This window comes from Bacillus rossius, chromosome 5 (genome assembly GCF_032445375.1).
Source record: "Bacillus rossius redtenbacheri isolate Brsri chromosome 5, Brsri_v3, whole genome shotgun sequence".
Lineage (NCBI taxonomy): Eukaryota > Metazoa > Arthropoda > Insecta > Phasmatodea > Bacillidae > Bacillus > Bacillus rossius.
The window spans coordinates 49,711,503-49,726,532 of record NC_086333.1 but is presented as its reverse complement, the minus strand read 5'-3'; the positions used below and the strand labels follow the sequence as shown (position 1 = coordinate 49,726,532).

Sequence of the window (15,030 nt, the reverse complement as noted above, 5' to 3'; positions counted from 1 at the left end):
TCAGGAAAGAATTTGTAAATTTGTTTTAGACAAATTATAAAAAAAAAACACCGTTAAAACTCCAGCTTGGCTTTAAAATGTTGTTTCGAAGAGTTTAATGTTCCATTTTTCGTTGGTGGAGCCCCCGAACGTGATTTCCCCTTGAGGCTATTGCTTCCCTCTTCACAGGCCCCCAGTAACGTCTAACGTCCCTCTGGTAAGATATTAGGGCCCTGCACAGTCATCGAGGGGAAGCACCGGCCAAAGTGCATGGTGCAGTCAGTCCGGCCCCGCGCTGCAGCGGCAGGCGCGCGCCAGAAGTGGGGTTTGTCTTCGAAGGTCAACCTCTTTGCCCGCGGCAAGGCTGGGTGAAGGGGGGTACGGGCGGACGAAGAGAGGGGAAGGTGCGCGGCTTGGCCGAGCTGGCAGCCCGGGCGGCTCCAGAGGGCAGTGACTGTCGGTCGGCGCACGTGGTGTGTGTGTGTATCTCTCTCTCTACCGCTCGCGAGCGTCAGCGGTGGTGCCGCCTCCGCCTTGGAAGCGGGCGTGTGTGCGTGACTCGGTGCGTGTGTTCCGCGTGTGCGCGGTTTTTTTTCTTTATCTTCCGAGGTTTCCGTCGCGAGGATGTGCGGTGGTGTCGTGGCGCCTTGAAGAAAAACAATACAGCACTTCCGTAAAAAATACTGTTCTCTGCTGCGCCTGAATATCGATCTCGTAAGTTCACAGTTACATCTTTTCTTTTATTCATATATATATATATATATATATATATATATATATATATATATATATATATAATTTGGTCAGTGTTACCAACATTTTTTTGTGTATGTGACCTGTCATTGAGTAGATAACCTGGGCAATATATCTGGCATCATCATGTCGTGTAAGGTTGTTTTTTTTTTTTTTTTTACGCAGTTACACGCTGACCTACTGGCGATCGCGGGTAAACAGTTTTGAATTTGTGGGAAGTTCTTGTTGATTTCTCAGATTTTCGTCGTCTTTTAAGTGTTTCTGCGTTTTTTTCACAACGGAGTAACGATCACGATTGCCTTCACAGAAATGCTGTTTTAATTAGAATTATATATTTCTTTTTTTTTTTTTTTTTTTTCAAAATTTCTATACAATATGCTTAAATGTATTATGTGTGCATTTGGGTTTGGTGGAGTAGGGGGGAATAGAAACTGAAGTCATGTATTCTTGTGTGAACACTAAAATGAAATATAACACTACCAAAATATATTGCAATCTTTAAGCATTTCTGGTCGGTGAACAGGATTTGTAGGTACTTCTAGATAGAAGTTTAACTTAAACATATAATTAAAAAAACCTTGTAATTAATTTTCTTATGAAAATTTATAAAAAAAAAAAATCATTAGTATTGACAAGGTATCTCGTATATAAATAACACAAAGTAATGTAGCGAGTGGGTTATGACCTGTACAATTTTCAAATAAGACCGCACAAATTATATTCGACTGTATTTTATCAAAACAGTGTTAAACGAGATGTATTTCCTCTGGGCGCACATACGGTTTGCAGAGTTTCAGATGAAACCGAGCGATTTGAAAACTGATCCAAGAGCTGCAACCGAATACTAGCCTAATGGATACCTTAGCTAAGGGATCCACTAAAAGTACATCGTAGTGGATGTGGTCATTTTTGCGTTGCTTCCGAATTCTCACAAGGGATTTCAACGCATCCCTACATGCGTCCACTAAATCTAGATTTGTAGGAATGTCGCATTGATGTGTCCCTGCATCCATTAGCTTCGGAATCATATTTTACAGAAACAACTAAAATCATTAATTAAAATAACCTGTAGGCGAACTTACACTTATAGGGTTATTTAATGCTTATTTTAAGTATTTTTTTATTATTTTGAAATTCATAACGATCTTTTTATTTTGATCGCTAACATTTATAACATCCACGCTATATTAATTTTTTTTATATTCGTCGTTATTTACGTTTTGTTGAATATTTGTAGGTATTACTATGTACTCGAAATCTCTACGTGCACATTAGTACGACCAACAGTCAACAGGTAGTGCTAGAAGTAAAATTATTCGGATACTATCCGTCCATTAGAAACGCGCCCTTTTTATTGTGGCTGCATTTGCTAAGGGATGTAGGTATGTGTGTGCTAGGACGCATCCCTGTGTATTCGGATACAGCTAAGATATCAGAGTGGTGTCTGTTTACGAAAACTATTTAACAGTACGTTGAGGGCGGGTGGGTTGTTCTATTTCCGTATTTTACGATAGAAAAGCGCTAAAAGGCGTTTTTTCATAATTAATTTTAGACGTGAAACGCCCAGTGCATATTCTTGAAGGCACACAAGGACCTTTGCATTACATATTTATATTCATTTCTCCGCCACCAAATGCTATGTTTACTTCTCGAATTTCACACTTGCCCTGTGCACGACGAGAAGACTGCGCGCCAGTCAACAGCATAGCTTTCGGGGGGCGATACGGCGTTCGAAGCACCAGCGAGCGTCACAGGTGCTGTGTAAGCCAATGGGAACAGTTGAGTTTCAGTAGGGCGTACTGAGGGCGGGCATAACGGCTTGTATTGTGGAGGGAGTACAAAACGGTGGTCGTAGCATCCCGCCTCACTAACACAGATACACCGCTGACTAGGCATGTAAAAACATTTTTTCAACCTTTTTGTTGCAGTTAAATAAATTTTTAGCTTGCATCGGCCTGCGCCTAGTCGTCTGTTTGTCTGCGTTATCAGCAGCCGCGAATCTGCTTGCACGTACAGTTTTACAACCCACCAGTTCCATTAGCAGAGTTGCATCAGTAGGCAGGGCTTTTAATGCTGGCAGTAAAAAGGAAAAAAAAAGAGTTAACAATTTCAAACCAGCTCCGTTGGTTGTAAAATGTGTTCCAGCCGACATCGGGCGCGACCTTACTAGGCATTACCTTCTTGTGCTGTTTTTTTTTTTTTTCGCCTCGTCTCTCGGCACCTCGTGACCCACTTTTCCAAAGTTTTGTTGTAACAAAAAAATAAAATAGCGCGTACGTGATTTTAAGTCCAGGCAGATTGCAAACCGAATCACGTTTGTAGAGAACCAGCTCAGTTTGCAAAAAATGAGTTCTTTATTTATTTATTTATCTTTTTCATAGTCTAATGTGTTAATTTTTGGAATTTTGTTATTGTTACGGTTGTTGAAAGGAAATTTATATAATTTATGTACTTGACAAAATATATAGATATACATTTTTTCATGTTCTCTATGTTACACAATGTATTTACTTATAGATTGTTTTCTGTTACTGCTAATTACGTACTTACGAGGTTCCTCATTCAGTAATTAATCAAGGGAACACTTGTTAAAAATTTCCTAGATCATTACTTAATGCCCGCTTTTGTAAAAGAACCGGGGGGGGGGGGGGGGATCAGCGGATACTTATTTGGAATTAGCTGGAATCAATGATTGTTTAATGGTAATGCATTACAGGCTTGATGATTGTACAACTATGTGTAGGGTTGACAAGGGGAAGTGGAAAGAAAAGGGAGGGGGGTGAAATACCTTGGGCCCCACCTCCAGAGAAGCCCCGGTTGAATTCCGAAATACTTTTTTAATGTTTGGGTTTAACCAGATAGGACGAAAATTACAAGTCTGTTGTTGATATAATTCATATAAAACCATACAACAGGTCACGTTTACAGTTATGTCCACAGTAACGTTTACAGACTTCAGAATTTTATTTTAACCTTGGGGTTTGAAACGTTTTGATATTAAATAATAGGGATGGGGCCCTGACAAGATTATTTGTCCCCGGACTCTTATTTTCTTTAGATGGGCCCTTCAAAACACAAATGGCAAGACAGAATTCCAAAGTAACCAAATATCCAATCTCGCGCACTTGGGAGTGATGTCAGTATGACTGAGTGCGCGTTGCGAATGTGTGAGAGACGAATGGTCTCAGGTATCGTGGAGTGTGATTTTGGATGTATTCCATGTGAAGTACATGCAAGGAATTGTAGGAGGTAGCATGAGTGGTGGCTATTTGGAACACAACATGAAATTATATCTTCTGCAGGTACTTCCAGTAGAATGTGTTTTAGGGGTTAGTTAAATGTACTATATTACTTTATTTTATAGCGTTTTAATGCTCCATTATCTCAGTTCGTGATTGACATCTGGATCACCATTGCTAATCGCCGTCCAAGTGATGCGTCTAGTGGATTTTGTTTTTTGTGTAGGATCGTACAAAGACATCGTACACGTCGCACACACACACACACACATACACACACACAAACGTAATACATTTAGTTAAGGAAAAAATGTCTTCTCTCCAGGTTACGTTCTTGGTCCTACCATGTCGTTAAGTCTCCTACATAAAAAAAGAAGAGAGGAAACAAAAGAAAAGTCAGAGCTCAAATATGTGGTAACAAGATCACAAGTACGACAAGCAAGTAATTACCACGGGTTACTTTCCCGGTAAGTCATTAATATTTTGTACATGATGACTACAGAGCTGTTTCAAAATACCTCCTTAAAGGACTCTAGCCAAAAAAGGGTCCTTGGAAAGAACATTTTAAAGGATGTCGGCCATTTTTTATGACATTCCGAATACTTGCAAGGATTCTTACAGAATCGCCGTTGCAGCCAATCGAGAAAGGAAGAGTCGCTCGTGTCCTTAAGGACTTCCTGAGGCTCGTGGCTGTTCCTTTGGTAGGAATGTGACGATAGTCGAACCAGCCAACAACTCTCCACTTTTATTTTGTGTGTATTTATTATTGTGAAATAACTTGAAACACGTATTAATAAAATAATTACTGAGAAATATATATCGCGAAGGAAAATAAAACACAAATAAATATCAAAAATTTATAATTTTTTGTTTTGCGTCTGGAAACTAAAGCACCCACGTAATCATTATCGAACTATTGATTTCAGTAATTTAGTTGCTTGGTTTTATAATTTGTTAATAAATTAGGCTTTAAAACGAAGGGACAAAGTAGTGTAGCGCTCAAGCCACTTGACTCCCATCCCAGCAATCTGAGGCTCATTTCACAAAAGTGAAAATTTGTAACTAATCATTAAAATTTTGCAAGTTTGTAGCAAGTATACAGTTACAATTGTTTCAGAGAATCACTCTTGAAAAACTGAAATTTTGAAAGTTAGCAAGTGAATAATTTTTAAGCTACAAAAACTATCGGTTAATGTTATTTGTAACTTTCAAAATTGTAGCTGACACTAGTTGCTTAGTTTCTACGTAGGTGAATTATAATTACAAATTTACTTATAGTTATCCTATAAGGATGCTGTGGTCTAGTTCTTCCCCTTCACAGTTGAAATAAAAGATACAGTTGTGTAAGAATCATGAACAAATTTATTCTGCACCTAAAAACCATTAACTTTTACCAGTTAATTAACTAAATGAGGTTTTGTTGCAACATCTTGTTGGTTACAAGTATGGAGTTGCTTGGCTTCTGAGTTTTAGCCGAGTCTAAGGCGAAGATATCACCGACGTTTCGGTCGACGTTGCAATCGCCATCATCAGGTAGCAGCAGCTACAACCCGAACGCCAAGTAACTCCAGACAATGGCCGCGAAAGCCTGCGATCAATAGTTACAAGTTTGATCATTTCGCAAAATCTTGTTAGCTGCAAGGTACCAGCTGCCCAACTTGTCTCGACCCATCAAAACTTTACAAAACTTGTTACCTAGTGGAAATTTTAGACGATCTACGTGAAGTTCGTTTCGTAACACCTGGTTTTTTTTACAAGAGCTTGTTTTGTCGTTTGTCGCTTACAAGACTTGTACATTTGCGAACTGGGCCCTTGATTTGCGCTGGTTTTCTCGTGGCGCTCCTGACTCCTCCGTCACGTGACACTGCACGTGCAGACGTGGAATTTGATTGGCTCCCGTGACCAGAGACGTGTTGTGCTGCGTGTGCGCTCGCGGAGAGCTAGTTACGTCCGACCAGAATAATCGGTGAACTTGAACTTTTGAGGTCGGACGTGTCAGACTTGCACTATCTGTATTTGACGTCATGACAATGAAAAGCGCGATGAGTGCACATAAAATACAAAATCGCACTAAAAAAGGCAATGTATTGTAAAAAATAGTAATATTCTTGGGCACCATTTGGTTGCATTTGTATGCGTTCTTCCTTGAAGTTAACATTGAAACGGAAGGTTAAATTATCCGAAAAAATCAAATAATGTCTAAATGTGAATGTGTAGCATAAGCATTAAAATAATTACAGGTTTGGCGTATACATACCTATATATCTTGGTTCAAATTTCAATAAATATATTGAATTATTGTCAATACATATTTTCTTTAGTATTATTTTTTCTAGTATTTCATTAATATTCTTATTTTGCGTTTCATTTTATTAAATTTATCCCATATATCTAGGAAATAAATAGGAAATCCAAAATAAATATATCAATCCACCGCGCTGAGTAAATAAGTGAGGTACTATTTAAAATTCTGCAATATTCCTTTTTGTGAAAAATATGGTTCATGTAACATATTGTCTATTGCCTCCTGAGTACAAATATATATTCGATGGAAGTATGTGCAGTGAGTTGAATGTAGTTATAATTGTGGTTCTCAAGTGGGGAAGCCTACGTTTCATTTCTCCCCGATCAGCTAAATACGTGGGAAGTTCGCCGCTTCGCTCGTGCACGAGTCGGAAAAACCCCCACTGTTTTGCGAGACATCTCGCTGACGTAACATAACCAACCTTTCATTGAAGTTTGTTCATCGCAGAGGATCGAATTAGGTTCGCATCGATTAGGAAGGTGACCCCGCACATAACTTTAAAAGTTACAACTTCTTAACAGTCGTAACTCAGAACTGTCGTTGGAAATATAATTTAGAACCACACCAGTTAAAACTAACATAACTTAGAAACACACTTGTTAGGAACTATAGTCACTTATAACTATAATCACTTCTTAACTAAGAACCGTCACTACTACTAAGAACGGGCATGACTAGAATAATCTTTAGTGTAGCGTATTTAGTCCATGGAGAGGGCGTCTATTCTGAAGTTTGTCGTCTGGTTAAGTTATTGGTCAGCAAAACAAACCGTAGCTGTGTAAATCCCAATGCTAGAAGTTTTCAAGATGTGAGTTTCTACACATTAATTTGATTTTTTTTTTTGTAAACGGAACAGAAATATTCACGTAAAATTACAGATATTTGTAAATTCGTACATTTACATGAAAACAACTCTATCAATACAAAATAGTGTTCGCTGTAATACTGGGTTCGGATTCTTACCCGGGAATTATACGTTGTGCTGTCCCAATACCTCCAATAGTCAAAGTTATTTGTGAACCGTTCCCATAATTGCTTTCCAGTACTAACTGCACAATTTAATAAGCATAATAAAACAAAATACAGTCTGCTAGTGTTGACTATTCAATTATCTTTTCCATGGTTTGAATAAAAAAAAATGATGCTTGAATGAAACATCGAATTACGCGCCAATTTTCGTAAGAAATGCTCAGTATCATCTTGAAAAACGTATTTAAAAAATAACCTTAGCCATGCGTTGTACAAAGTTTGTAAGTATAGACATGGGCGTCGCAAGGATATATTTTTTTGGGGGGGACTTCAACTGGTTTAGTTGTTGAGGAATATCCATCCCCTGGAAAAAAAATCGGGGGGTCCAGGGGTCCTCCCCCGGGAAAATTTGGGGTTTGAAGGTGCAAAAAGGTGGTTTTTAGGCATTTTTCTTTCCTAAATATTCTAATAACAGTTGGTTGCAATATATAATTTATTTTTTATAAAAAAATATTTTCAGAGAACAAATTTTTAAAAACACAGTTAACATATCTGTATTCGGTATGGGACCTGATTTTGATTTTACGCGAAGATCGAATTAAAAAGTGCTCACATTACCACGATTGAACTAAAACCATCATGCGCTAAATATAGGTTATATCACAGAAATCATATTTTAAATATAACTACGAAACTAAATATATTATTGGAGGGGACGAAATTGAAGACTTTAATTATTGGGGGGGGGGGACTCCCCCCTGTCCCCCCCGGTTGCGACGCCCATGAGTAAAGAAAATGTTTTTTTTTTTTTTCCTGTGTACGTGACGACGACGTCCGGACGGAAAAGGCGCGTGATCCGAACCGACCCTGAACTCCAAACTGGTCGCGTATAACTGTCTCCGGCCGGTCCGCCGGGCGCGTGACGTCACGCCAACGGGTAGCCCCGGCCGGGAAGGGAAAGCGGCCCAAGCGACACGGCTCGAATCTGTGGTTCCCGTCGCCGAGTTGCACAATCCCTTGCGCCCCGAAACACCGGGTTATGGTCTGCGTCGCGTAACATCGCCTCGAATCCGACGGTCCTCAAGAGTAGTACCCGCCAGTGGTCTAGGTGTCCCTCCCGACACTGTTGTTCTGCCGACGGTGTTCGCAAGCAAACAGTGTGGAGAACCCGGCTGGGAGAATTTTTTGGAGGGATGATGTGGGTTCCGATGACCGGAGAATTTCGGGAGGTAGGTTAAATGTGAAGTCAGAAATTTTGAACAGTAATAGCACTGTAGGCTATTTATTTTAACGAATTTCTGACGTTCTTTAAATTATTATTTTTTTTTAAATATATTTCTAGTAATTTAAATTAGTGATGGATCAAATCCCCAAAAAAATCAAATCCGTATCTCGAATTCGAATACCAATCTATGTCTCAAGGTTTAAAATAATAATAATAATGTACAAGAAATAAAAAAAAATGAACTATTGTGTTGTGACATTTAAGCGTTTAAATGTTTTATTCAGTTTCCAGAATCAATACATATTGCAATTTTTATGTTACGTTAAAAGTACTATATTTTGGAGAATGGTAGCATGATAGGTAAAAGAAGAAAAAATTGGTCTAGTTAACTTCAGAGGTTATCAGTTTTTTTTTTAAATTTACTTTATTTCTACTAAGATTTTTCTTCGTATTTCTTCCCCTCGAATATCGGATCTTAGAATACTAAGGATTTGATGGTGTTTCAGTATTTTATCGTCCCATCCCTCGATTTTAGTTATTGGGTGTTCGAGGGGTAAAGCGGCGCTACTGTCAAACATCATGTCATGCCTTGATTCCATACAATTTCTTGGACATACACCATTGTAGTTTTACACTGTTTGTCATGGAAAAACTCAAGAACGCAAATTAATAAATAAAAATGAAGAAAATTAACCCACAGAGAACAAGCCGAATTCAGCTATGTCAAACAGATAAACCCAACGATGTATCTAAACGGGTATTATGAACAACATAACGACTACAGCCAAATTGAACACAGTCAAACTTACTAGAATCCCACGGAATTCTTGTGCTGTCTGATTTTTAAGTTTGAATGTGTTCGTCTGTGCTGTCTGTACAGGAAAAACAACGCGATTTCAAAACTGCTCAAGATATCCTAGTGGCGGATTTTTTTTTACGAAAAGCATTTGAATTCGCTGAGTGCCGAAAAGTACTTTTGATTTCGGATTAAGTTATCAGACGGTATATTTAGAAGAGTTAAAATGGCTAAAGGGCGTGTTTTTTGAGTAATTCTTTAGGTGTAAAACAACCGGTACAGATTAGCCTATAGTTAAAAGGGAGGGGGAGTTAAGTCATGGCATCTATCGCTGCCATGGCTGGCCTATCCCCTCCTAGCACATGATGCATGCTACCCTTCCTGTATGACTGAAACCCTGCATGATTAAGCATGCAGGCTTCGGCCTGAGACGCATTTAAGAGTCTTGTCTACCTAGACCCGTCCCAAATACACTTAGTTTTCATTTATGTTAAGAAAATCCGTGTAGCATTCGACGCCTACTGACCTCTTAGGAGAGGGAACAAATGTAGCGAGTGTAACGTCACCTTAAAATGGCAGTATCCTAAATTAATTTGCTGATAATATTTTGTAATTTTTAATGAATTCATAACATAACCGTATTAAATTTTGTATATGTATATGTATGTATATATATATATATAGGTTTGTTCTACTATATAAAAAGGCCTTATTTAATGTTTCTGTATGAACTTGCGGACAAATGTTTTATGTAAATTCTAGGATATACTGAAATCAATAAATCATGTGGTACCTACCTATACAGTTTTGGGTTAACATTTCGTATGTAGCCTTCGTCTTCAAATACTTTATTTATAGATGTGATTCATTAAATAAGCAATAACTAGATTTTCGCAGAACAATACCAACCTCAGTTTTGCATAGTTATGGAAAACCGTAATTGTTTTATTAATTTTTAATGCTGTACTAAAAAAAAATTATTTTAAGAATTAGTTGCATACGAATGGCTAATCCAAAACACTGTGTATCACATGGTTAAGTAATTTCAATGTATCCTAAAAATGATATAAATATTTTCCTTGAAGTTCATTAAAAATATTAAGAAAGGACGTGTTTAGTAGAAAAAAACTTTTATAAATCAAAAGTGATTATATTATGCATTCTTTAAATCATAAAAAATATGAAAAATTAAGACTAACGTAATTTAGCATATGGGCCCGCCTAGTCAGGGGTGTATCTATGTTCCGTGAGGCGGGATAATTCCTAGCGCTGTATCTGTGAATTGTGCACGCAGTCTTCTCGTCGTGCATAGGGCAACTATGAGATTTGAATGGTAAACATAACATGGTATGGCGGATAAATTAAGCTAAAGGTGTAATTTAAGTCCCTTGAGAGCTATGAAGATTCTGTACCGGATGTTTCATGCCTAAATATTATCCTAAAAACACTCGTTTCAGCCATTTTCATTCTCTTAAAAATACAGTATAAAACGAAATATGGGAACAGAGCCACTCATTCGCCTCCAGCGTATTGTTAAATACTTTTTCGTAAACAGACCCCACTCGGGTATCTTGAGCATTTTTCAAATTGGAAGATATGCACACCGTTTGTGTGCCCAGGTGGGCGGTGCTCTTTAGATGCTTTTTTGTAAACAAGCGCACATGAAACTGTTTAAATTAGCAGATATTTTAACTTACTTTCGGTAAATTAGAGAAAAAAGAACAAAAAAAGTTGTTATAGCTTTAAACATTAAAAACTCTGTAAAAACAGGGAAACCCAACTTCAAAAACGTTTTCTCGTTAGATCGTGTTATTCACTACACAATGCACAGTCCGGAATTTTGTTCGATATCTCTATTTTGGAAAATTACTGAATCGTAGTTGTAGTCAGTCACAAAACTGACTGCACAGTAAAACTATATGTGGCAGCCAGTCACTGTTCACTTCAGGAGTTACATTGTATTACGTAACGAAGATAAATTTTTAAAACTAACACATAAAAATTTAAAAAAAAAAAAATGGTGACGTCTAGTCTTGTTGATCCAGTTTCTCCCCTTACAAAAAAAAGGTGAGGGGGGTGTTTATCCTAAATAAATTTACCTGTGCTTAATGGCACATGATTTTGAAATAATTCGCAATATGTGTGTTTGCGAACACTGCCAGCTTCATCAAGTTGTTTTACAAACTCTGTTGACAGAACAACAGCGGCATTTTTGACTATTGTCGTCGTTAGGCCGTGTGCTCCTTAGTCAAGTTTGTGTAGCGAGCACTGCAGTCCACGGAGGTCACAAGTAAGGTAGTTGGTTCATGGACTCTTGTCATGTTAATACTTGAAGTCAACAGGAGAATTACCCTTTCCCAACAAATCCTTTACTATCTGGATAGCAAAACAATTCCTTGCAGAATGTGTTGTTAAAAATTTTTTTTAACAATACTCTTTACATGATGACATTTTCTTCGATGCTTCTTACCGAGTTCTTTTTCAATCTGTTATGCAAATTCCCAGCCTATTAATCATGTTTATACAGCTACAAATAATTGCTAACCAGAATGATACCAGCTTCAGAACAGACACTTCCGTCGTGTCTGTCTGACCTGGTTGTCCTACCATGCTGTCTGACTAGTTTTCTGTAGCAGCGTACAACATTCACTTGTCTGGTGGTTCTGGTTCACATGATGCTCTATAGAGGACAGCACAGTATATTGCTAGATTTATTGATCTCAGCTTTACTTGAGAGCTTCATACATGTGTATAACGAAATTCGGATCTTTTTTTTTAAATTTAACTTAGAGTTTGATATGAATACGGGTTAGCACTTGTTAGGTTTATGGCCACACACGTTCTAATTTTTAATTACATTTTCAGGTATTCTGTTTTCCGTTTCAAAAAAAAATCAATTTGACAAAAATTGTCAAATTATGTTTTAGAAGAACGGTAAAAACCTTTTCGCGCGATTTTACAGTCTTTGCCGACCATTGCTCATGGCTTCAGATGCTGACCTCGAAAGTCGTGAAGTTCTCCAGCTCCGGTCGGACAGATCCGCCCCCGCGCGACTGTACCGCCAGCACCTATAACGGCATTGGTCGAGTGAACCAGTCAAAATGCCATACCCGCATCTGCACCGTCAGCTACGACACATCAGACGGATGCGACTGCGCGAACGTGGCAGGACCTCAAGTGTGGCTCGCTGACGTCTAGCAGGAGGTGTCCGTGTGTCGCACAAGCCATTTGCAAACCGTTCTAAATTTATTGAAAGTGTCTTATTGTAAACAGCGTTGCACTTGTCTACACGAGTTTGTTTCCACTGTTTCTTCAACATGTATCATTCGTACAGTGAGTAAAACTAAAACCTTTTTTTGACGTGACAACGTCTAATAAATCGATGAAAGCCTGCTGCATTCACGAAAAAGTGTCCCGTTACGCTGTGTCCCGTTACGCTCATTGTACGCTTGCGCCGCATCTATCTCTCTTCCACTCGATTGGAACAACAATCGATTTGACTTTTTCGAGGCACATTAAACTTGAAACACTCCCATTCGTTTCCTACTTTTCCTATCATCGTCCCATCCTTAACAGAATAACACAGATTGGAAGAATTTAAATAGCAAACATGTATAAAAGTTAAAGTTAAAATAATCTCTTCGTTAAAGTAATTAACATATTTGATTTAATGAGTGCAAATAAAAGTAAATTTATCAATTAAATTGTATATTTCATTTCACTCCTTCTTTGCATCCATACAAAATAGTGATAATTCAATCAAAATGATTCAATTTTATTCATAAAGTATGCAATAATTTCATCAATGTTTTGTTATGACGTTTCATGTTAAACTATCGTCCGTAAACCGACTTTACAGACAACCAATTTTTTTTTTTTTTTTTTTTTACTTTTTAGGTATCAAAAATTATAAACCTAGTATTGCTAGTGAGTATAGGAAAGTGGAAGGAACCTTTGTATTTCATAGTTATGCATAAAATGTGACAGTGTCGCCGCTACAATTCTCACAGAGGCGCGCTACCGACGAGGAGACTGCACACCAGTTCTGTGCCTGGCGCGTAGAGACGAATACGAGTGTGATGCGCGAGCCAGTGTCGCCCGTAGTGCCCTGATGCTTTCAGAACTAGTGCGCTCAGCCAGGCTCACCCCCCCCCCCCCCTTCTCTTCCTTCCCCACACTGTTGGAGACTACAGTCAATATAAGGAATATACAATGAAGAATTGACCTGAAATAGGCTCTTCGGCTTTGATAACTAGATCTTCGTTAAGTTAACGCCGGATTTTGACTTCTGAATTTTGTGTTGTTTTTTTTGTGTATAAGGTAAACACTCGCGTTCAAGTAAAAATAAGTTTTTCCGCCGTAGACTCGGGACGGGGATTAGGAAAGTTTTGTTTATCTAATACGGCTTATTATTTTTTATTCATGATTAAATTAAGCGAACTCACCACCCGTAAGATTACGAAGCTAATAGTAAAATAACGAAGAACCCTGGATAATTTGTAAGCAGCGTTCTTGTTAAATTTTAGGTGAAGATTTTTAGTAGCGTAAAGTGGTGTATAGAGGAATTTTTCGGGTGGAGGGTTGGAGGGGGGGGGGGGGGGGGCGGGCTGAAAAAAAAATATAAAATAATTTAACATGCCAACACTTGTTTTCAAAAAAACCTTACATTACTATTGACACTAACACACTGACATACGGGCCTACAGTAGTAGCCGTGGGCGACGTGGCTTCTCACACAGTAACCTACTGCTTTATTATAATTTTTTGGACATACGCCATTGAAGTTTAGCACTGTTTTTCATGGGGAAATTTTTCAAGAATACAAAATAAGAAATAAAAATTAAAACATAAACCCTAAATCAGTGTCCAATAGATGCACCTAAACGATGAAACTAAACATGTATTATGGACAACACAACGTTAACAGCGCAGACGAACACTTTTCAAATTTATCAGACAGCACAAGGCAGCCGATTTAGGCTCTTTATCTGCGGGTTAATGTTTTCATTACAGGGAAAAACTGCAATGGCGCTGTTAAAAATAAATGTATTTAATCAAATTTCCCAATAGCGTGAATCAGTTAAAAGAACAATAACGTGCTGTCTTCACAGTGACAACGTCTAATAAATCGATGAACGCCGGCTGCACGAACGAAAAAGTGTCCCATTACGCACATTGTCCCGTTACGTTGTGTCCCGTAACGCTCATTGTACGCTTGCGCCGCATCTATCTCTCTTCCAATCGATTGGAACAACCATCGATTTGACTTTTTCGAGGCACATTAAACTTGAAACACTCCCATTCGTTTCCTACTTTTCCTATCATCGTCCTATCCTTAACAGAATAACACAGATTAGAAGAAGTTAAATAGCAAACATGTATAAAAGTTATAGTTAAAATAATCTGTTCGTTAAAGTAATAAACATATTTGAATTAATGAGTGCAAATAAAAGTAAATTTATCAATTAAATTGTATATTTCATTTCACTCCTTCTTTGTATCCATACAAAATAGTGATAATTCAATAAAAATGATTCAATTTTATTCATAAAAGTATGTAATCATTTCATCAATGTTTTGTCATGACGTTGTCACGTTGAACTATCGTCCGTAAACCGAATTTACAGACAACCAATTTTCGTAACTTAGGATTGGGATATAAGCAGTGTGCGCCACTGTAGCGGGCTCTCGGCGGCAGGGTTACATACGTGCCAGCTAGGACACACGGTCATGGCGAATCTTCTCGTGGTCCTCGTCCCCCCTC

The 15,030-nt window shown here is 38.1% G+C and overlaps 1 protein-coding gene across 1 annotated transcript in view; it reads left to right on the top strand.

Annotated features, from left to right (window-relative positions):
- Nucleotides 1-380: 380 nt before the first annotated feature.
- The window catches only part of LOC134531781 (nuclear receptor coactivator 7), a 667,626-nt gene continuing 652,976 nt past the window's right edge, over nucleotides 381-15,030 (top strand). Inside the window, exon 1 of the mRNA XM_063367692.1 lies at nucleotides 381-693. The gene's annotated coding sequence lies outside the window, so the exon portion shown is untranslated. The remainder of the gene's footprint in view (nucleotides 694-15,030) is intronic.